The sequence below is a fragment of the Callospermophilus lateralis genome, chromosome 3, assembly GCF_048772815.1.
Source record: "Callospermophilus lateralis isolate mCalLat2 chromosome 3, mCalLat2.hap1, whole genome shotgun sequence".
In the NCBI taxonomy this organism is placed as follows: domain Eukaryota; kingdom Metazoa; phylum Chordata; class Mammalia; order Rodentia; family Sciuridae; genus Callospermophilus; species Callospermophilus lateralis.
The window spans coordinates 4,222,981-4,245,778 of NC_135307.1; the positions used below are offsets into that span (position 1 = coordinate 4,222,981).

The following is a 22,798-nucleotide window of genomic DNA, read 5'->3' on the forward strand; positions in this document are numbered from 1 at the left end:
GCCCTCTGGATTTCTTCTCATGTTTTTCTTTCTTTTTTTTTTTTTTTTTGCTAGAGATGGAATCTAGGTACCTGCCCCTGTTAGGCCAGCTACATCCCCAGTTCTTCCTTTTAAGTACTTAAATAGGAAAGATGAAGCTAGAGAGGAATGAAGACGTACAAGTCATGAAAAGCTAAGACCGAGGGGATAATGCTTTAAAGCAAATGCAGAAACAAGCACGAGGACAGCTGCCCTGATGATGTGGGCTCTGCCGACCGGTGGTGCAGAGGCTGGCCAGGACCATGGGCAGCAGTCATCTCTAATTTTCTGAGGAAGGTTTCATGAAGTTCAGTCTCCAGCTCACACTCCTCACAATGCCGAGAAGTAGAGTTCCAGGAGGAAAACTGCGCTCAAAGGTCTCCAAACCAAAATCACCATAAAGATAAAGTTCCTAAAATTAAAAGGCTCAATTTTTCTAAAATATCTGTGCTGGTAATTTCTAAACTGCGATTAGCATCTGGTTGTTCACACCCAGCTGTGAAGGGCTGGGAATCCCATGTGTGTTACACCTGCAGGCCAGTAACCAGAAGCAGCACAAAGAAGTTGAGTAGAGAGGCTGGGGCTGGGGCTGGGGCTCGGTGGAAAGCACTTGCCCAGCATGTGTGAGGCACTAGGTTCGATCCTTAGCGGTGCTAAACAACTAACGTAAAGGCATTTGGTCCATCTACAACTAGAAAATATTTTTTTTAAAAAAGGGCTGGGGTTGTGGCTCAGTGGTAGAGCGCTCGCCTAGCACAGGCGAGGTGCTGGGTTCAATCCTCAGCACCACATAAAAATAAATTTTTTTTTTTAAAAAAGGTATTGTGTCCAACTACAACTAAACAAATATATATTTTTAAAAAAGGAAGTAGTCAAGTTGAATCTTTGGAACCTCTCAAAACAGAGATTGTGGAAACCTCTGATTAGATTTCTTGATTTAAACACAAATGCCTTTATTTCACTTGCTTATACTTGAGTTCAGAAACAGTTAAATTGTACTTTTAGCCTAAAGTAATCATAAGTTAGTTAAATTCTACAATATTTATAATTATTGTGTTAATGAAGAAAACTTAATGCAAATTCAGTCAAATGCATTAAAGATGGTGTTCGAGGCAACTTTTAGTGATACATCAACTAACATTGGACAGCATGCTTTAGGGAAGCAACTTGAAGGTTACAATGCCCAGTGACTGAACACAACCACCTCTGAGAAGTGTGTCACGACACATGCACGACAGGCATCCAAGCCACTGCCACGTAGTCTCACCTTCTTGTCCTTACTGGGGATAAAGTAGGAGATCAATGTTTGTTCCCATACATTTACAGAAGAGCAACAATAGATCCACTAAGCAAGGAGCGTGAGAGGAAGTTACACACGGGCACCGTACTACACTGTACTACGGCTAGAGCTCCCCCCAACACCTGGAGAGCAGCCCCGTGGGGGTCCCCAGGGCGGGTCTGCTGCTTAGTGCTGGAACTGACTCTGCAGCTCCCTGAGCACCAGCACTGCTCCATTGATGATTTACTGTATGCAGCATTTTCAGGCATGAATTTATTTTATTCTGAAGCTTTTTTTTTTTTTTTTTTTAATTTAAATGAAAGCTCTAATTTTCTGAGGAAGGTTTCATGAAGTTCAGTCTCCAGGTCACACTTGGAAACGCAGCAGTAGATGGGGTTCGGCCTCCTTCCTTGCCACTCCTTTACTCTAATGGCTTGCCTCATGCTCCCTGCTTCTGTGATTGAAGTTGCGCCATATTTTAATTGGAGCTCAGAAACTGGAAACAAAAGTACATCTGCTGACAAGGATGTTCCAAGAACTGGAAAGCCCGGGGAAAACCAAAAAAGGGAAGCATCAGATAAACAAAGGAAATGGCTCCTGCCAGCAAGCAAGGGTGAGAAACACACATGTCAAAACAAGCTCCACGTGAAGCGCAGTGGGGGCTCAGAAGTGTCCAGCGAAGCCGAGGCTGCAGGGGGCAGGATGCAGGCGAGCATTTCAGCGCACCGACTCCTTTCACCATACCTGGTGCCAACTGCTTGCTCCACTGTGGGAGAGGGCACCCAGCAAAGGCACTGGGAACACAGAGGAGACGAGACTCATCCAAACAAACAGCATGACTGCTTATCCAAAGACCTGAGAGAAGAGGGGCAAGGGAGAGGGCAGAACAGCCTGCCCGGCTGACACGAGAAGAACCAGGCACATGAGGGACTGAGGCCTTCTGTGGCCAATACCCCTTGGTTTGTGTGACTCAGAGCTTTTTAAAAAGCTTCCACTCGACTAGTGCAGACACCCGGGGCCAGAGTCTTGCCCTCTGGACAGGAAGGAGGAGCAGGGTGAGGGCAAACTCCGTGTACAGCCTCCAGGAGCAGGTAGCCTCTCCAGGCCAGGCTAGGCCTGTCCCAGGGCTGGAGCCTAAGGTCTGTGAGTGGAAGCTGAGGGCGTAACAATGCTCACTTCGGGAGCGTCAGCTTTACTAGAAGGTGGAAGTGGAAAGCATAAAACATGGCGTAGTAGAGTGGCTTCCAGTGTCTAAGTTGTTTAGAAGATTTAGAAGGCACGAAATTTCAGAAAACACTGCCTTGTCTCTGTTCTTCAATCTCTTTTGCAGACTGCCCTGTTTCTAACTGCGTTTACACACAGGAGCTGTTAAGGGTCTGATGCAAACCCTTTTCTCTTCTCTGAGCAGTCTTGCTGGACAGTCTTTTGCCCTCCTCAGGACATGCGTTCCTAAGAACGGGAACCACACACTCAGAACACGGAAAGGTAAAAACTAAAAAGTTACCTAAGGAGGGGGAGGAAACAGGGTCCAAAGGTCAGGAATGGAAAATAAAATAAAATGAAAATTTTATTTTGACTTGGAATCATAAAACATGTTTTGTGAACCTGTAACAAAATTAAAAAGCTCTTCCTTAAAATTAAGATTAAAATGAAATAAATGTATCGGTGTAACCAGCTGATGACATAGTGAAGAAGTGGTTCAAGTGATTAAAAAAGCAACACTTTGGCAGCACATCCCTAAGGATCTACTCCAAGAACAAGAACAACTGCAGAGAAACCTTAGGCTATTTTCAGTGATCCAATTGCTGGTGATATATTGGTACTGCTGCTATAAAATAATCACAAATACTTTACAGGTTAAACAAATGAGTAAGGGTGCCAAAATCATCAGGAACCATGACTTCTAGCATAAGAGAAACAAGACAAATATAAAATCCAAGAAGCAAAAAATACTCTTAAATTTGAAATAAAAATAGTATGAACACATGCCATATTTTCACTTAAAAAGTGTTGTCTGCTGGTTGTTCACCAAAGAGTCTGGAGACAATCACCAGCATCACAGCAATGGGCATCATTGGGCCCAGACTGTGGTCTCAGCAACCCAGGAGCCTGAAGCAGGAAGATCCCAAGTTTGAGGCCAGCCCCAGCCAATTAGTGAGCCCCTGTCTCAAGGTTTTTTTTTTGTTTGTTTGTTTGTTTGTTTGTTGTTGTTTTGTTTTTTTGTGGTGCTAGGATGGAACCCAGGGCCTTGTGCATGCAAGGCAAGCACCCCACCAACTAAGCTATATCCCCAGCCCTAGGCCCCGTCTCAAACTAAATATAAAAAGGGTCAGGGTCAGTGGCAAGGTACTGGAATTCAATCCTCAGTATCCAAAAAAAAAAAAAAAAGACATTGACTCCTACATACAGCACTGCTTAGAGACACTGGGATCCTAGGTCTGGGGCAGAAAAGTTACATGAGTCTAGGACATCTTCCCAAACCAGGAAGCAAGGAGGGCAGACCAGGAGGTATGTTAAAGGACAAAGTCCAGGGAGTTCCTCCGGCCAGAGCAGCACAATGAGCATCTGTAAGAATCACTGCAATGGACTGACACACTCACGGCTGCTTTAGTTCTTAGATTTGCATGGTGCTCGGCACAAAGACTATTTACTCTGGGGTTTTTTGTTTTTTTTTAAATGGTACCAGGGATTGAACCCAACGGCACATATCCCTGAGCCTCATCCCCAGCCCTTTTCATTTTTTATTTTGAAACAGAGACTCACCAAGCTGCTTAGGGTTTCACTAAGTCACTGAGGCAGGCCTTGGATTTGTGATTCTCCTGCCTCAACCTCCAGAGCTGCTGGGATTACAACAGGCGTGCACCACCATGCCCAGCGATTACTGCTTACTCTTACAGTGGCTGCAGAATAGACATTTGGGAATGGACAGAGGCAGAATGAGGCATTTATTTATCCTGCCTTTCCCATCTGAACTATCCCAAATATTTAATGATGAATTGTTGACAATTCATCAAGGAGAAGAAAAAGACAAACAGCATATCACCATTCTGCAACCTCTGATGGCTGCCCAGGCACAGCACTGGCCTCCACGCCACCAGCAGACCCATGTGCTAACCACAGCACAGCCACCACCACAGTGCCTGTTCTGAAAGGCCGAGCCACAGTGACCGAACCTCCAGATCCCAGACGGTTCACAGCAAGTACAGAGGCACATGTTCGTGTTCAGTAGAAATGGCCAGAGCCAGATAGGGAAAACTGAGCACCAGAAGAAAGACCCTGGATTCCAACCATCAAAATGTAAGGAAACTTGCAGACAGAACTCTAATGATTTCAAGAGACTATCAGCTAACTATTCGGACTCTGCCTCAAACTCAAAAAAACTGAGACTTCTCAGGAAAATGGAATGGTACTGTAACAACAATATAAATACGAATAAAATCTAAATAGTTTTCTTGATACTTATCAATTTATCAAAAAGAGCTATGTATTAAATCTCACTTTGGATGTAAATATTTCAAACTCTTTTTATCTTCATTTTAATGTTCTAATACGTTAAAGTTTTTAATTTCAAGTGTAAAATGCCACTCAATCACATATTAGAGGTTAAACACAGGGTATTTTGCTTTCTTTAAAATTCCTAAAGACAACTAAAGAGCAAACAGTTCCCAAGTCAAAGGATACACTACTGGGAGAAGCAGGCCTGCAACCTTGGCTGCCAGCACCGCTCCTGCAGTGGGTAACCCTCTAGGCAAGGGGAGAATTGGGGGCTCTCAGAGGACAGGCCTTTGAGGCAGAGTGCAGGCCACTACTCCTGGTTTTCAAACTTTAAATCTTTCCTGAGCCATTAGGGATCCTATCTGTTATTCTCAGAATTTAGTGCTACCTTTAAAAAATTGAAAAATAAAAGTAAGGAGATAAAAACCAAAACACCGTACCATATATAAAGAAGACTCTTAAACACATCTGCTGGAAGGAAATTGCTAAAGCCCAAGATGAGTAAGTTCAGGGTGTTTTTCAATTAGGTTGTTTTACACAAAACAAAAAAGTAATAGCTAAAGAAACACACTAAAAATTTAGACAATGCACGCTGTGGCATGCACCTATGGTCCCAGTACTTGGAAGAATGACAAAGGAGGATCCCAGCAGACTCTGTCTTCCATTGCAAACAAAACCAAAAACAAACAAGAAGTCACATTTTCTAGTAGCATACCTGTGTGTCATATGTTGTAAGAAGATCTATCGAAGCTTGACCGAGGAGGAAGAAGCTTCAGCAAAGCAAGAAGTGAAGCAGTGTCAACCTTAGCTTCTTCCACAGAATGGAGTTTCGGCCCTCACCTAGGAGTAAGAGCAACACTTGATCAACTCTCATCTGGAAAGCATCAAAGCTTCAAAAAAGGGCTGGGGTTGTGGTTCTGCGGTAGAGCGCTCGCCTCACACATGCAAGGCCCTGGGTTCGATCCTCAGCACCACATACAAATAATAAATAAATAAACAAGCAAACTAATTAATTTAAAAAAAAAAAGGCTTTAAAAAAACAAAACCAAACAGGCTTCTTATAGGTGCATGCCTGTGATCCCAGCTACTCGAGAGGCCCAGGCAAGGGGATTGCAAGTTCTAGGCAGCCTGGGTAACTTAGTCAGATCCTGCCTCAAAATAAAAAAGACCGGGGGTAGCTCAGTAGTACAGCACTTGCCTAACATGCTAGTACTGCAAAATAAATAAATAAATAAACTAAAAAATACAATTTTAAAAACTTTACATTTCTATAGAATGTAAAGATAAACATTTTTAACACTATATGCATATTTGGTGTAGACTGCATTTTTTCCCTAACATTCATGGGCTTTATTATTTTGTTAATAAATTTATTGGTACATTATAATTATATACAATAGAGGAATTTGTTGTTACGTGTTTATACGTGCACCCAATATAACCCGGTCAGTTCCACTCCCCAGTGTCGCCCTTCTCTCCCCCTCACCCTTTCCCCTATTTCACTCACTCTGTGGATCTCCCACATTTTTTTGAGCAAAGTATACATTATAAAGTCTGCTTCTTTTTACTTTTAAATCACTTTTATCATCGAGTGCTACACACCCACAGGAAATACAGTTTCACTAGCTTACTACAGACCCCAGTCCACTGCCATGCTGGCCAGGGAGATGGCCTCACTAGAACTCCAGAAAGGTTGGGGCCTCTCTGGTCCCAAACCTTGCCCCATGCAAAAACAACTACCTTAACTCTCATGGTTATCACTGCCTCCCTTTTCTTTCTTTTTTTTTTTTTTAACTTTATTTTATTTATTTATATGTGGTGCTGAGGATCGAACCCAGGGCCTTGCAGTTTTGAGAAGAGTGCTTTACCGCTGAGCCATAACCCCAGCCCCTGCCTCCCTTTTCTTTATGAATTTATCATTTGACTGAGTGGCCCTAATATAGACTGTTTATTTATTTATTAAATATTTATTTTTTAGTTGTAATTGAACACAATACCTTTGTTTTTATTTATTTATTTTTATGTAGTGCTGAGATTCGAACCCAGGCCCTTGCACATGCAAGGCAGTGCTCTACCACTGAGCCACAATCCCAGCTCCTAAACTGTTTATTTATTTTTGCTTGCTTCTGTGTTTTACATAAATAGAATCATGGATGAAAGAGTATGTTGTTAGTCAACACTGTTGTGGTTAAGGAAAAAAAAAAAAAAAGAATGGTACAGGGGGAAAAAATGCTGCTTTTGCAGCTACAGCTTATTTTCCTTACTTTGTAATACTCCATGTGTCCACATTCCATAACTTACTCACTTCTCTGATCCCTGGTATTTTCTGCTTTGGAGTGAATATAGACACTACTGAGATCTTTCTGCATGGCTAGACCAAGCTCACAGGTATACATGCCTAAAAGAACAACTGCTTATCTACAGGGCAGGTGCATATTCAACTTTTGCTACAAACTATTTCCCAGAGCAGTTATAACAATTTGTATTGACTAGAGAAGGGTATGAGAGAATTTCTGTTGCTCAAATTTTCAACAAAACTAGTAAGGCAATTCTTGCTAACTGAATAGTTGTGTAGTGGTAGCCTAAGAATTACCTTTTATGTAGAATTTTACGGTTAGTTATTTTGAATAAAGAACTTGGGAGGTCCTACATCTGACAATCGCTGCAGAGGAGATATACATTTTCCAACCAGCATTTCACTTTTCCCATGGCTCCTGCATCCAATTTTTTGCTAGGCATAAGCCCTCCTCTGAGCCCATCAGCTTCTAGAGTCGGGGCCTGTCCAGGCAGACTCACAGCTGCCCTGGCCAGAGCTGGTTCCCCCTCTGAATACACAACCCAGGTCAGAATCAGTGAAGTTTTCCTTTTTCCCTTCAGAGACTCACAATGACTCTCACTCTTTCCCAAAGAACCCAAACATGTGCACAAACAAGTCTGCAACTGATGCTGCCCAGGTCAGCTCTGAGGCAAGAGTCTGCTTGAGCTTAGAGCATCGCGGGAGGGCATGGGGCTAGAGCCTGACCCAGGCAGAGCATGCCAGCCAGCCCCTCACAGGCCTTCCATTCCACAGGGACATAACACCTGTGCTTTCAGGTAGCACTTATCTGGTGGTCAAAAACTGTTCAACCAGTTGAGGCCATAGGGCTGCACACACGCATGCATGCCCAGTGTTCCTCCACTCACATCTTTGCAAATCTAAACAACACAGCTGATCTTAGTAAGTACACATTTCATGAAATGTGTCTATTTCATCTAAGTTTTCAAATTAATTGGCATGTTGCAACTTCTAATATCCTAATTTTTTTTTAAATATTTATTTTTTAGTATTTGGCGGACACAACATCTTTGTTTGTATGTGGTGCTGAGGATCGAACCCGGGCTGCACGCATGCCAGGCGAGCGCGCTACTGCTTGAGCCACATCTCCAGCCTCTCCTAATATTTTTATAGGTACTGAATCCACAGTGGCTTCTTTTTCATTTCATGGATTGTCTTTTTTGCCACTTATCAGTTTCACCAGAGGTTTGTCAACTTTTACTAGGTGTTTCAAAGAACCAATTACCAATTTTTACCTTTGTCCATCTTTACTTTTTTTTTTTTTTTTTTTGGTGCAGGAGCAGTGGCTGGGGGTGCTGGGGATGGAATCCAGGATCAGGCACATGCTAGGCAAGTCCTCCACCCTTGAACTATATCCCCAGCCCTGTACTAATCTTTCCTACTATAACCTTTCCATTTGATTTATTCCACTCCTGTCTTTATTAGTTTCTTCCTTCTGTTTCCCTTGGGCTTTTCTTTCTCTCTCTCTCTCTCTCTCTGCTAATTATGATATTTATCTTGATTTTTGGTCTTTCAACTTTTCTAAAACTATAAATCTCCCTCTGAGAGCAGCTTTGACTACATTCTAAAAGTTCTGATATATAGTATTTTTAAAATAATTCTGTTGAAAATATTTTTTAACTCCTCTTTATATCATCTTCTTTGACCATGAGTTATATAAAAGAATTTATTTTGAAACTCTACCATTTTGTTCCTGATTTATAGCTTCAATCTATAGAGGTCATATACTATGATCTGAGAGACTTTTTTTTTTTTTTTTTTTTGAGAGAGAGAGAGAGAGAATTTTTTTTAATATTTATTTTTTAGTTTTCAGTGGACACAACATCTTTATTTTATTTTTATGTGGTGCTGAGGATCGAACCCAGAGCCCCACGCATGCCAGGCGAGCGCGCTAATGCTTGAGCCACACCCCCAGCTCCTGTGGCTATCATTTGATGAGATGTTCTATGTGTGTATATGAGACCAAGGCGATTGATCCTACTTAAAACATCTGTGTTTATAGATTTGTTTTGTTCATCTGCTTGTTCTATCAATTACTGAGATGTGTTGAAATTTCCACTATAGTTATACTTTTCTTAGAAGATATGTCAATTTCTACTTTGTATAATTTGAAGTCATATTATCAGGCTACAAATTTGTAATTGCTATGATTTCCCTGTGAGTTGAAAATTTTATCATTACAAACTGTGGTAGAGTTTGTCTGCCAAAACCATTTCCTCTGCCTCCTGGGCACACTGCTCGATTCTGCTGCCAGCCTTCCTTGCAGTTCAGCTTGGTGATATGAACTGAGCTCCCTACCTCAAGGCCTGGCCAGACCACCCGCATGATGCTCCACACTCTCCCCCAAATGCAGAGGACCCTGCAGAGTGTGCCAGGTCCTAAAGACAGTGGAGCCACAGGGCAAAGAAACCTGAGTCCCGGAATGGTCTTATGGAAAGGAAGCTGACAGTCTGGGCCGCCTGCGCTGACTCTGCTATGCAGGGCTCTGTTACAACAGAGTTGCTCCCCCAGGACACAGAATACCCCTGGTCTATAAGCTGATCTGCCCTGAAGTATGATTTGCTTGACAATGCTCAACCTTGCCTTGGTTAGAGACTGCAGGTTTATTTTTCTTCACTATTTTACTGTCAACATTTCTGAAACTTTATGGTCTGGATGGACCTCTTGTACAGAGCATATCACTAGAATTGTGCAAACTACAATTTGACATCTTTTTTTTTTTTAAATCCAGAGTTTATTTTCATTTTATTTATTGTGGACACTTAAGGGGTGCAGTACAATGATTTTCTATTCCTTTTTTTTTTTTTTTTGAGAGAGAGAGAGAGAGAGAGAGAATTTTAATATTTATTTTTTAGTTTTTTTGGCGGACACAACATCGTTGTTTGTATGTGGTGCTGAGGATCGAACCCGGGCCGCATGCATGCCAGGCGAGCACGTTACCGCTTGAGCCACATCCCCAGCCCACATTTTGACATCTTTGTCTTTTAATTGGAACACTTATCCATTTACATTGGAAGTAATCATTCACATATAGACTTAAACACTTCCATAATGCCAAGGTCTTTCTATTTGTCTTCTTTTGTATTATTTATCATCCCAGTTCCTGCTTTTCAGTTACCCAGACGTTATATAGTTTGCTTCTAATCTTTTAGTTATTTAGAAATTAAAATGTGCAGTCATGTATAAAAGTCCAATATTAATACTCAATATTTTAGCTGGGCACAGTGACACATGCCTGTAACCCTAGTGATTCAGGAGGCTAAAGCAGGGGGATCAGGAATTTGAAGCCAGTCTCAGCAATTTAGCAAGACCTGCCTCCAAAGGAAAAAAAAAAAAAAAGTAAAAAGCAGGGGAAAAAAATCCTACATCTTTATCCTTCTCTTGGATGACAAGGACCAAACCCATTAATTCTGTTTACTATGTTCTATGTGTGTATATGACTTGTATGACCTGCATCCTACCGATGTGACCATGCACGGATGTATTTAAAACCTGTGCGTCATTATTGTCACATGACATTCAATTTGGTGAGAGATGGAATTCTCTCCCCTTCAGTACATGGAACCATCATTCCATGGTCTTTCTGGCATTCACTGCTACAGCTGTGAAGCCAGCTGACCATTTTGTAGGTGTTTTTTTTCCCCCTGTGAATGTATTTAAGATTTTCTCCTCTTTGGTTTTCTGCAGATTCACCATCACCTGTTTGTGTTTGGATTTCTTTTTATTTATACCAGTCATTTTGTGGGTGTCCTGAATCTGTAGTTTGGTATCTGTCTTTTCAAATATTGCTTCTGCACACCCTCCATCCAGTTATAAACTTGTTAGGCTCCTGCTTTCTCGGTTTCCATCTCTGCATATCACTATCACTGGCTTTCCTTTCTTTCGTCTATCACTATAGCAGACTACACTGCTGGATTTTCCAGTGTTGAGCCAACCCGTCACTCCTGAGAGGACTCTCAATTGGTCATTATGTAACATCTTCTTTATATGTTGCTGTGTGCGCTGGGTTTGCTAAACTCACCAAAGGCTTCTGTGAGCATTACAAATATTGCCTTTATTATAACATCTTTTGTCTGGTCTTCCTATAGGGCTGGTCCTCAAAAATAATTAGAAAAATTTCCTCCCCATCTATTTTCTGAAAAAGATTTTTGTCAGATTAGTATTCTTTTCTTCTTAAATATTTAGTACAATTTTCCAACAAAACCATTTGGACCTAAAATTTTGTTTGATATATTTTATTAACAAATTCAATTTTTTAAAAAATACAGAAACTTATAGGTTGTATATCTCTTCTTGAGTGAGCTTTGACAACTGTGTTCATTAAAGTTGTTAAGATTTTATCAACATGAAAGTATTCACAATATTCTCTCTCTTTTTTTGGCGGGCGGCGGGGGGGGGGGGGGCGCGTGGGGTACAGGGATTGAACCTAGGATAAGCCACATCCCCAGCCCTTTTTATTTTTTGAGACAGGTCTCTGTAAGCTGCTCAGGGACTTGTTAATTTGCAGAGTTTGGCCTTGACCTTAGGATCCTCTTGCCTCCGCGTCCTGTGTCACGGGGATTACAGGTGTGTACCACCACAGCTGCTGGTTTTCTATTCACTCTAGGTTTTTTTTTTTAACATTTATTTTTTAGTTGTAGTTGGACATAATACCTTTATTTTATTTTTTTATTTTCATGTGGTGCTGAAGATGGCCTTGCACGTGCTAGGTAAGCACTCTATCACTGAGCCACAACCCCAGCCCCCAACTCTAAGGTTTTTAAGCTTCATAATTGACAGTTTTCAGGAACTATGGACATTTTCAGCCATTATTTCTTAAAATATTATCTCTATTCTCTCCTCCTCTCCCTCTGGGCATTCAGTTACCCTAATTTTTTTTGGGAGGGGGCAGCAGAGGGAGTACTGGTGATTGAACTCAGGGGCACTCAACCACTGAGCCACATCCCCAGCTCTTCTTTGTATTTTATTTAGAGGCAGGGTTTCACTGAGTTGCTAAGTGCTTTGCCGTTGCTGAGGTTGGCTTTGAACTCTCAATCCTCCTGTCTCAGCCACCTGAGCCGCTGGGATTACAGGTGTGCACCTGGACGGTTATCCTATCTTAGACTAACTGATTTTGTCCCACAGGTCAAAGCTCAATATTTCACACAGTCTTCTCTATGCTTTGTTTTGGGTAGTTTCTATTGCTATGTCTTGATGTTCACTCACTAATTTTTTCTTCTTTAGTACTAATCTGCTGTCCATCTCTCTATTGCATTTTTCCTTTCATATACTGCATTTTCACATCTAGAAATTCTATTTCAGTATTTCTACAGCTTTTGTTTCATTCATTATTATGTTCATATTTTTCTCTACATTCTAAACATCTGCAACATAGTTATCTTGGTTCAATTCCATGCCTGAACACTGAATCTTACTTTTTTTTTTTTAGTTGAAGATAGACACAAACCTTTATTTTATTTGTTTTTATTTTTATGTGGTGCCAGGGATTGAACCCAGTGCTTCATGCATGCTAGGCAAGTGCTCTACCACTGAACCACAATCCTGGCCCAATCTTACTGTTTTTGTTGTTGTTGTTGTTGTTTTGTGGAGCTGGGGTTGGAATCTGGGGCCTGCACATGTTAGGCAAAGGCTCTACTACTGAGCTCCAACTGTACCTCCAGCTCTAGTGTCATGAGAGCTTATTAGGGTACTTTGGGCACAATAAGCTATTCTGTTTTTGTTTTGCATTTTACAGTGTTAAGCACTGAACCCAGGCCTCCCGCACAGTGAGCATGCACTCTGCCACAGCCCTTTTTGTACCTTTTATGTATAGCTTGGGCTTTGTTCTGGGAATGTAGATATGTCAGTTGGATTCAGGACAAACTGTACTGACTCCAGACTATTAGTTTAGGGCTGATTCTGCCCTATTACTGAGGTCATACCCTCTGAGCAATCTACTTAATGCCCTCAATGAAAAGTTATCCTGAACCCTCCCAAATTAAAATGAAGATAAATCTTAGAAGGATCTAACTGATTACCGCCCTGGACACTGAATATTTTTAGTGCAAACTTTTGGGCAGTAGAGCACAATTACTCCCAGCCCTGTCTGATGTTCTAGAGTTATTCAGTCTATTCCTTTCTGACAGTACTGTTCCTGATTTGAAGTGTGTTCTTTGTATATACATTAATACATTCCCAAACCTCAGGGAGTCCTGCAGACCTCTGAGCAGCTTCCTCTTCTCCTATACTTTGCGCTACGAATTCTAGCTATCTTGGGTTCCCCAAACTCTGCTTGGTTTCATCAGGTCAGTGGACCTGCCCTGAAATGCCCTGAATTATCAGGTCACAACAACCTTCCCCTCAGCCAGGGTTGGCAAGCACCATCTGAGGGTCAGACCCAACCGGTACCACTGTTGTAACAAAGTTCTGCAGGACAGATCTACCCCGTTCACTTGCATACATGGTGTGAAAGGAGCCACAGATGATGCAGAACAGCTGTGACAGAGACCCAAGGCCTACAGGTCTAAAGTGCTAACCTTGTGGCCCTGTGCAGACAAGTGTGCAGATTCCTGCTCTGGGAAGAACATGGAACACGACAGGCTCATTCACTGCTTCCTCTACTTCAGGGAACATGGCCCTGACCTGCCTGCTGTTTAGGGTCTGGAATCACTTGCTGTACATTATTCTGTCTGGTTTCCAAGTCACTCAAGATGGGAATCAGGTTGGAGATTAGGGTGTGACTTACCTCAGGAACAAAGTGTAAGAGAGTGCCAAAAATTCAGTAACAGAGATAAAATAAAAATTAATGAAAAAAACCCAGGAGAAACAAAACACCAAAATTATATATAAAGATAGTACCAGAGGGGCTGGGGGTGTGGCTCAGTGGTAGAGCGCTCGTCTAGCACGTGCGAAGCCCTGGGTTCAATCCTCAGCACCACATAAAAATAAATAAATAAAATAAAGGTATTGTGTCCAACTACAACTAAAAAATAAAAATATTTTTAAAAAATTTGTTTTGTTTTTAGTTGTTGGATGAACACAGTATATTTATTTTTATGTGGTAATGAGGATTAAACCAGTGCTTTAAAGTGCCAGGCCAGGCAAGCGCTCTATCATGAGCCACAACCCCACCCCATCCTGTTTTTATTTAAAATTTGTTTTTGTTTTGTTTGTCATAGATCTCTGCATTAAGCTTAGCTGTTTTAAAATAGTGCATTAAAATATTGCTGATCTCAATTACCGAGATTTTGGCACTCCCTAAATTCTTCACTATTTGCTTCACGCTAGTCCTGGTGGGACACAAATCTGGCCTGTTATTCTGCAATCCTTAATGTATGTCAGATGGATTTAAATTAGTAAACAAAAGCACTCTGCAGACAGGAAAGTACTAAAAGGACAAAAATCTTGTAATTGTAAATAAAGATATGCAAAGACTGTGACAGAGGGGCAGCGTAGTCACCAAGCCCTTGGTGGTGCACGCACACTTCCAGCACCTGGTGGGCCAGCAAGAGCCCGCTGCAACAGCACCAGGTCAGCTCAGCGACCATCAAAGCAGGCGTCCCACCGCCAACACAGTCAGCAAACTTCCTCTAAGTTTTACAGGACAGCCATCCTTCTGAAATCACCTGCTCATTTCCAATCCTATCTAATAAATGTGACAGAAAAGCACTTGGCAGACAAAAGCACGTTGTCATCTATCTGAGAATCAAAAAACTTTTACATAAAAGCCAATTTCTGTATATTCTCTACATCATTTATTTCATTTTCTAAGGCATGGTTGCAAGAAAATGTTTTTAAGGGACTGAGGCTGTACCTCAGTGGTAGAGCGCTTACTTAACAAGTGTGAGGCACTGGGTTCGATCCTCAGTACCAAATAAAAATAAATAAAACAAGAAGTTCCCAAGGCAGAGCTGGTCCACCCGACGGCCCCACACCACTGCAGCCTAGAGTTCCAGAGACAAAGCCGCCCCACACCAACACGGAGAGCCACCCCGCACTGGGATTATTATTCACCAAAGCCTGGCTCCACGGCCTAACATCAGGAAACATATAGGCTTGAGGCTGCCACCACCAAGAAACTGGGATATCGCCACTTCTATCAAGAGACAACAATGAGGACCTGGTAAGATGTCACCAGTCCCTGTGGCCTGGCTGCACCAGAGGTTTCTCTACTAGGGGTACTAACAGTTATCCTGTTGCTAAGGTAACAGGGAGTCTTGCATGGGGTTGCCTCTCTCTTGTTTCTCCTACTAACAGTCAACTTCCTATGATTATCCCCTCACTAGTCATATAATATAATACATGGATATTCCCACATCCTACCTTATAAACATCTCAGCCAACCCTCCAGTCCCTCCTTCAATCATCAGAAACTGTAAACTATTACACAAACCTATTGATTATATGGTTGAAGATAATCAAACTCATCACTTCTGTTTATAGTGACAAAACTGTAAATGTAAAAATAGAAGCTAACTGATGTATGGCTGCACGTTGGGCACACTGAGTGCTATAATATTGATCTCTCCCTTAAAAGTGAGGTATTGGTAACCTATAGACACACTATAAGACAATAGGGCAAATCTATACTGCAAGAGAGGAAGACACATAGACATCATGAAAAAACAAGAGAGGAGACTGCCCCAAACAACCAAGACATTACAACAATAGATCCAAAAATAGTGAAGTAGGTGAAATGTCAGAGAAGGAGTTCAGAACATACATAACTAAAGGATTGGGAATTTTAAAAATGACCTAAGTGAGCAGATACAGATAAAAATTGATCACTCCAACAAGAGTGATAAGAGAACAAATACAGGTTGCAAGAAATTATTTCAAGAAAGAAATACAGATACTGAAACAAACAAATCAGAAATCCTTGAAATGAAAGAAACAATAAGCCAATTAAAAAACTCAATAGATAGCATCACCAATAGACTGGATCACTTGGAAGACAGAACCTCAGACAATGAAGACAAAATATACAGTCTTGAAAATAAAGTTGACCTCACAGTGAAGATGGTAAGAAATCACAAACAGAACATCCAAGAACCATGGAATACCATCAAAAGACCAAATTTAAGATTTATTGGGATAGAAGGTTCAGAGATTCAAACCACAGGAATGCATACTCTCCTCAATGAAATAATAACAGAAAATTTCCCAGGCTTGAAAAACAAATTGGAAAATCAAATACAAGAGGCCTATAGGACACCAAAAGTACAAAATTACAACAGACCTACACCAAGACACATTATAATGAAAATGTTTAGCATGCAGAATAAGGATAGAGTTTAAAAGGCCACAAGAGAGAAAAATCAGATTACCTATAAGGGAAGACCTATTCAAATCTCAGCAGATTTTTCAACCCAGACTCTCAAAGCTAAGAGATCCTGGAACAACATACACCAAGCTCTAAAAGATAATGCCAACCAAGAATCTTATATGCAGCAAAATTAAGCTTCAAATTTAATGATGAAATAAAAACCTTCCATGATTAAAAAAAAAGATAAAAGAATTTAGAGCAAGAAAACCTGCACTACAGAATATTCTTGGCAAAATATTCCATGAGGAGGAAATGAAAAACAACAATGATAATCTACAAAGGGAAGAACTATAATAAAAAAAGAAAAAAGCCAAACAAAGGAGAAACCAAGTCAAGCTAAATACAAAAAAAAAAAAAAAAAAACCCACCTGTAATTAAAATCATATCTTAATAATAACCCTAAATGTTAATGGCTTAAACTCACCAATCAAAAGACACAGACTGGTAGACTGGATTTGGGGAAAAAAAAAAAAAAAAGGACCCAACAATATGCTGCTTTCAAAAGACTCATAGGAAAAGACACCCACAGACTGAAGGTGAAAGGTTGGGATAAAATATACCAATTCACATGACCTATGTGAATAGCAAGCAGGGGTTTCCATCCTCATATCAAATAAAGTAGACTTCAAGCCAAAGTTAATCAAAAAAGATAAAGATGGCCATTTCATACTGCTTAAGGGAACCATACATCAACAAGACATAACAGTTACAAAGAAACTATAGAACTCAATAATTCAATCAATAACTTAGACTTAACTGACATACAGAGAGTATATCAACCATCACCGAGTGAATATACTTTCTTCTCAGCAGCACATGGTTCCTTCTCTAAAATAGACCATATTATGCCACAAAGCAACTCTTAGTAAATAAAGAAAAGCAGAGACACTACTCTGCATTCTATCAGACCACATGGAATTAAATTAGAAATCATGATAAAATTAAAAAAAAAAAACAAGGCTACTTTAACACCTGGAGACTAAATAATATGTTACTGAATGAACAATGGGTTGCAAAAGATATCAAATTTTAAAATTCCTGGAAGTAAAGGAGAACAATGATACAACATATCAAAATCTCTGGGACACTATGTAGGCAGTGCTAAGAGGAGAGTTCATTGCATTGAGTTCATTCCTTCAAAGATGAAAAAGTCAACAAATAAACAACCTAACATTACATCTCAAAGCCCTAGAAAGAGAATAACAGATCAACTCAAAAGCAGTAGGAGACAGGAAATAATTAAAATTAGAGGTGAAATAAATGAAACTAAAACAAAAGAAACAATTGAAAAAACCGACAAAATAAAAAGTTGGTTCTTTGAAAAACTAATATAATTGATAAACCATTAGCCATGCTAATGAAAAGAAGGAGAGAGAAAACTCAAATTACTAACATCTGTGATGAAAAAGGAAATATTACAACGGACACTACAAAAATACAGAAGATAATTAGAAATTATTTTTGAAAATTTGTACTTCAATAAAACAGAAAATATCAAAGACATCGACAAATTTCTAGAGGCATATCATATGCCTAAACTAAATCAAGATGATATACACAATTTCAAGCAAGGAAATAGAGGATGCCATCAGAAGTCTACCAACCAAGAAAAGCCCAGAACCAGATGGATACATAAATGAGTTCTACAAGTCCTTTAAAGAACTACCACCAAGGGGCTGGGGTTGTGGCTCAGTGGTAGAGCACACGCCTAGCATGTATAAGGACCTGGGTTTATCTTCAGTACCATGTAAAAATCAGTAAATAAAATAAAGGTATTGTGTTCAACTACAACTAAAAAATAAATATTAAAAAAAACAAGTATGGAACTTAAAAAAAAAAAAACTAACACCAATACTTCTCAAACTATTTCATGAAATAGGAAAAAAAAGGGAACACTTCTAACACATTCTATGAGGCCAATATCACCCTGATTCCAAAACCAAAGACACATCAAAGAAAGAAAACTTCAGACCAATATATTTAATGAATATAAAAATAAAAATTCTCAATAAAATTCTGGCAAATTGAATACAAAAGCATATCAAAAAGATAGTACATCACGATCAAGTAGGTTTCATCCCAGGAATGCAAGGTTGGTTCAACATACAGAAATCAATAAATGTAATTCATCACATCAACAGACTCAAAGATAAAAAACATATGATCATCTCAACAGACGCTGAGAAAGCATCTGATAAAATACAGCATCCGATCATTTTAACCTCTAATCCATTCTCTCTTTACCTAGAAAGAGACATTTATTTAAGGGAAAGCAGAGTTGCATCCTTTGCTTTGGACTTGGAGCACCTTGAAGAGCTGTGGCCAGGGCCCAGCGACCCGCCGGCAGGGTAATCACGTCATCCCAATTGGAGTAGGGGCAGAGCAGAGCCGCCGGCAGTGCCCGCAAGGTAGGCAGACCTGCGACCTACCGGTGGAACAGGCCCAGCGGCCTGCTGGCAGGGTAGACACATCACCCCAATTGGAGTAGGGGCAGAGCAGAGGCGCTGCCCGTGCCCGGAACAGGCCCAGTGACCCACCGGCGTGGTAGTCACGTCACCCCAATTGGAGTAGGGGCAGAGCAGAGCAGCCGCCCGTGCCCGGAACAGGCCCAGTGACCCGCCGGCGTGGTAGTCACGTCACCCCAATTGGAGTAGGGGCAGAGCAGAGCCGCCACCCGCGCCTGCAAGGTAGGCAGACCTGCGACCGACCGGCAGAACAGGCCGAGCGGCCCGTCAGCGTGGTAGACAGATCACCCCAATTGGAGGAGGAGCACAGCCGCCGCCCACCCCTGCAAGGGAGACTTTTCAACTACACAAGAGCAATATAAATATATAGGGGGAAAATTCAATAACACAACAGTTTCACCAAGCAGAAAGAAACGTGAGCAGTATGAAAAGACAAGGAAAGAAAGGACCACAGGCAATGCAGGTCAACTCAACTTTAGAAGAGGTAATAGCTGCAGCAGATGGAATGTCAGATAAAGAATTCAGGATATACATGCTTCAAAAGATCTGGAGTCTCAAGGAAGACATTAGACAGCAAAATTAGACAATGAAAGACCACTTCAACAATGAATTACATAAACAAATCCAAGAAGCAAAAGATCAACTATACAGGGAGATAGAGGTTATAAAAAACAAACAAACAGAAATCCTAGAAATGGAGGAAGCAATAAACCAACTTAAAAACTCAATTGAGAATACTACCAGCAGAGTAGAACACTTAGAAGATAGAACATCAGACAATGAAGACAAAGTATTTCAACTTGAAAAGAACATAGACAGCTCAGCAAGACTGTTAAGAAACCATGAGCAGAACATCCAAGAAATATGGGATAACATAAAGAGACCAAACTTAAGAGTCATTGGGATACAGGAAGGTATAGAGGTCCAAACCAAAGGAATGAGCAATCTACTCAATGAAATAATACGAGAAAACTTCCCAGACTTGAAGAATGAAACAGAATCCCAAATCCTAGAAGCCTACAGGACGCCGAATGTGCAAAATCATAAGAGATCCACACCTAGACACATTATAATGAAGATGCCCAATATACAGAATAAGGAGAGAATTTTAAAAGCTACAAGAGAAAGGAAGCAGATTACATTTAGGGGTAAACCAACCAGGATAACAGTTGATCTTTCAACACAGACTCTGAAAGCTAGAAGATCCTGGAATAACATATTTCAAACACTGAAAGAAAATGGGTTCCAACCAAGAATTGTGTATCCAGCGAAATTAGGCTTCAGGATGGAAGATGAAATTAAAACCTTCCACGATAAACAAAAGTTAAAAGAATTTGCAGCTAGAAAACCATCTCTTCAAAACATCCTCGGCAAAATATTACAGGAAGAGGAAATAGAAAATATCAATGAAAACCAACAGCGGGAGGTAGTACAGTAAAGGGGGGGAAATAATCAAAGAGGAAAACAAACCATGTTTAGTAACATAAATCAACAAATATGGCTGGAAGAACAACCTATATCTCAATAATAACCCTAAATGTTAATGGCTTAAACTCACCAATTAAGAGACACAGGCTAGTAGAACGGATCACAAAACAAGACCCAACAACATGCTGCCTTCAAGAGACGCATTTGATAGGAAAAGACATACATAGACTGAAGGTGAAAGGTTGGGAAAAATCATGTCACTCATATGGACTTCGGAAACAAGCAGGAGTGTCCATACTCATATCAAATAAAATAGATTTCAAGCCAAAGTTAATCAAAAGGGATGAAGAGGGACACTACATACTGCTCAAGGGAACCACACACCAACAAGACATAACAATCATAAATATATATGCCCCAAACAATGGTGCAGCTATGTTCATCAAACAAACTCTTCTCAAGTTCAAGAGTCTAATAGACTACCATACAATAATCATGGGAGACTTCAACACACCTCTCTCACCACTGGACAGATCTTCCAAACAAAAGTTGAATAAGGAAACTATAGAACTCAATAACACAATTAATAACCTAGACTTAATTGACATATATAGAATATACCACCCGACATCAAGCAGTTACACTTTTTTCTCAGCAGCACATGGATCCTTCTCAAAAATAGATCATATATTATGTCACAGGGCAACTCTTAGACAATATAAAGGAGTAGAGATAATACCATGCATCTTATCTGATCATAATGGAATGAAACTGAAAATCAACGATAAAAGAAGGAAAAATCATGCATCACTTGGAGAATGAACAATAGGTTACTGAATGATCAATGGGTTATAGAAGACATCAAGGAGGAAATTTAAAAATTCTTAGAGATAAATGAAAACACAGACACAACATATCGGAATCTATGGGACACATTGAAAGCAGTTCTAAGAGGAAAATTCATTGCTTGGAGTTCATTCCTTAAAAAAAGAAAAAAACAACAAATAAATGATCTAAAACTTCATCTCAAAATCCTAGAAAAAGAAGAGCAAAACAACAGCAAAAGAAGTAGAAGGCAAGAAATAATTAAAATCAGAGCTGAAATTAATGAAATCAAAACAAAAGAAACAATTGAAAAAATTGACAAAACTAAAAGTTGGTTCCTTGAAAAAATAAATAAAATCGACAGACTCTTAGCCATGCTAACGAAGAGAAGAAGAGAGACAACTCAAATTACTAGCATACGGGATGAAAAAGGCCATATCACAACAGACACTTCAGAAATACAGAAGATAATCAGAAATTATTTTGAATCCTTATACTCCAATAAAATAGAAGATAGTGAAGGCATCGATAAATTTCTTAAGTCATATGATCTGCCCAGATTGAGTCAGGAGGATATAGACAACCTAAACAGACCAATATCAATTGAGGAAATAGAAGAAACCATCAAAAGACTACCAACTAAGAAAAGCCCAGGACCGGATGGGTATACAGCAGAATTTTACAAAACCTTTAAAGAGGAACTAATACCAACACTTTTCAAGCTATTTCGGGAAATAGAAAAAGAGGGAGAACTTTCAAATTCATTCTATGAGGCCAACATCACCCTGATTCCTAAACCAGACAAAGATACTTCAAAGAAAACTACAGACCAATATCTCTAATGAACCTAGATGCAAAAATCCTCAATAAAATTCTGGCGAATCGGATACAAAAACATATCAAAAAAATTGTGCACCATGATCAGGTAGGATTCATCCCTGGGATGCAAGGCTGGTTCAATATACAGAAATCAATAAATGTTATTCACCACATCAATAGGCTTAAAAATAAGAACCATATGATCATCTCGATAGATGCAGAAAAAGCATTCGACAAAGTACAGCATCCCTTTATGTTCAAAACTCTAGAAAAACTAGGGATAACAGGAACATACCTCAGTATTGTAAAAGCAATCTATGCTAAGCCTCAGGCTAGCATCATTCTGAACAGAGAAAAATTGAAGGCATTCCCTCTAAAATCTGGAACAAGACAGGGATGCCCTCTCTCACCACTTCTATTCAACATAGTTCTCGAAACACTGGCCAGAGCAATTAGACAGACGAAAGAAATTAAAGGCATAAAAATAGGAAAAGAAGAACTCAAATTATCACTATTTGCAGATGACATGATTCTATACCTAGCAGACCCAAAAGGGTCTACAAAGAAACTATTAGAGCTAATAAATGAATTCAGTAAAGTGGTAGGATATAAAATCAACAAGCATAAATCAAAGGCATTCCTGTATATCAGCGACAAATCCTCTGAAATGGAAATGAGGACAACCACTCCATTCACAAAATCCTCAAAAAAAAAATAAAATACTTGGGAATCAACCTAACAAAAGAGGTGAAAGACTTATACAATGAAAACTACAGAACCCTAAAGAGAGAAATAGAAGAAGATCTTGGAAGATGGAAAAATATACCCTG

At 40.0% G+C, this 22,798-nt stretch overlaps 1 protein-coding gene across 6 annotated transcripts in view; it reads right to left on the reverse strand.

Annotated features, from left to right (window-relative positions):
- Traf3 (TNF receptor associated factor 3) overlaps window positions 1-22,798 on the reverse strand; it is a 118,944-nt gene that overhangs the window by 43,904 nt on the left and 52,242 nt on the right. For 5 of the 6 annotated variants that reach the window (XM_076849590.2, XM_076849595.2, XM_076849589.2 and 2 more), the window contains one exon: window positions 5,508-5,632. The exons of the other annotated variant lie outside the window; for it this stretch is intronic. The gene's annotated coding sequence lies outside the window, so the exon portion shown is untranslated. The remainder of the gene's footprint in view (window positions 1-5,507; window positions 5,633-22,798) is intronic. 6 annotated transcript variants of the gene reach the window in all.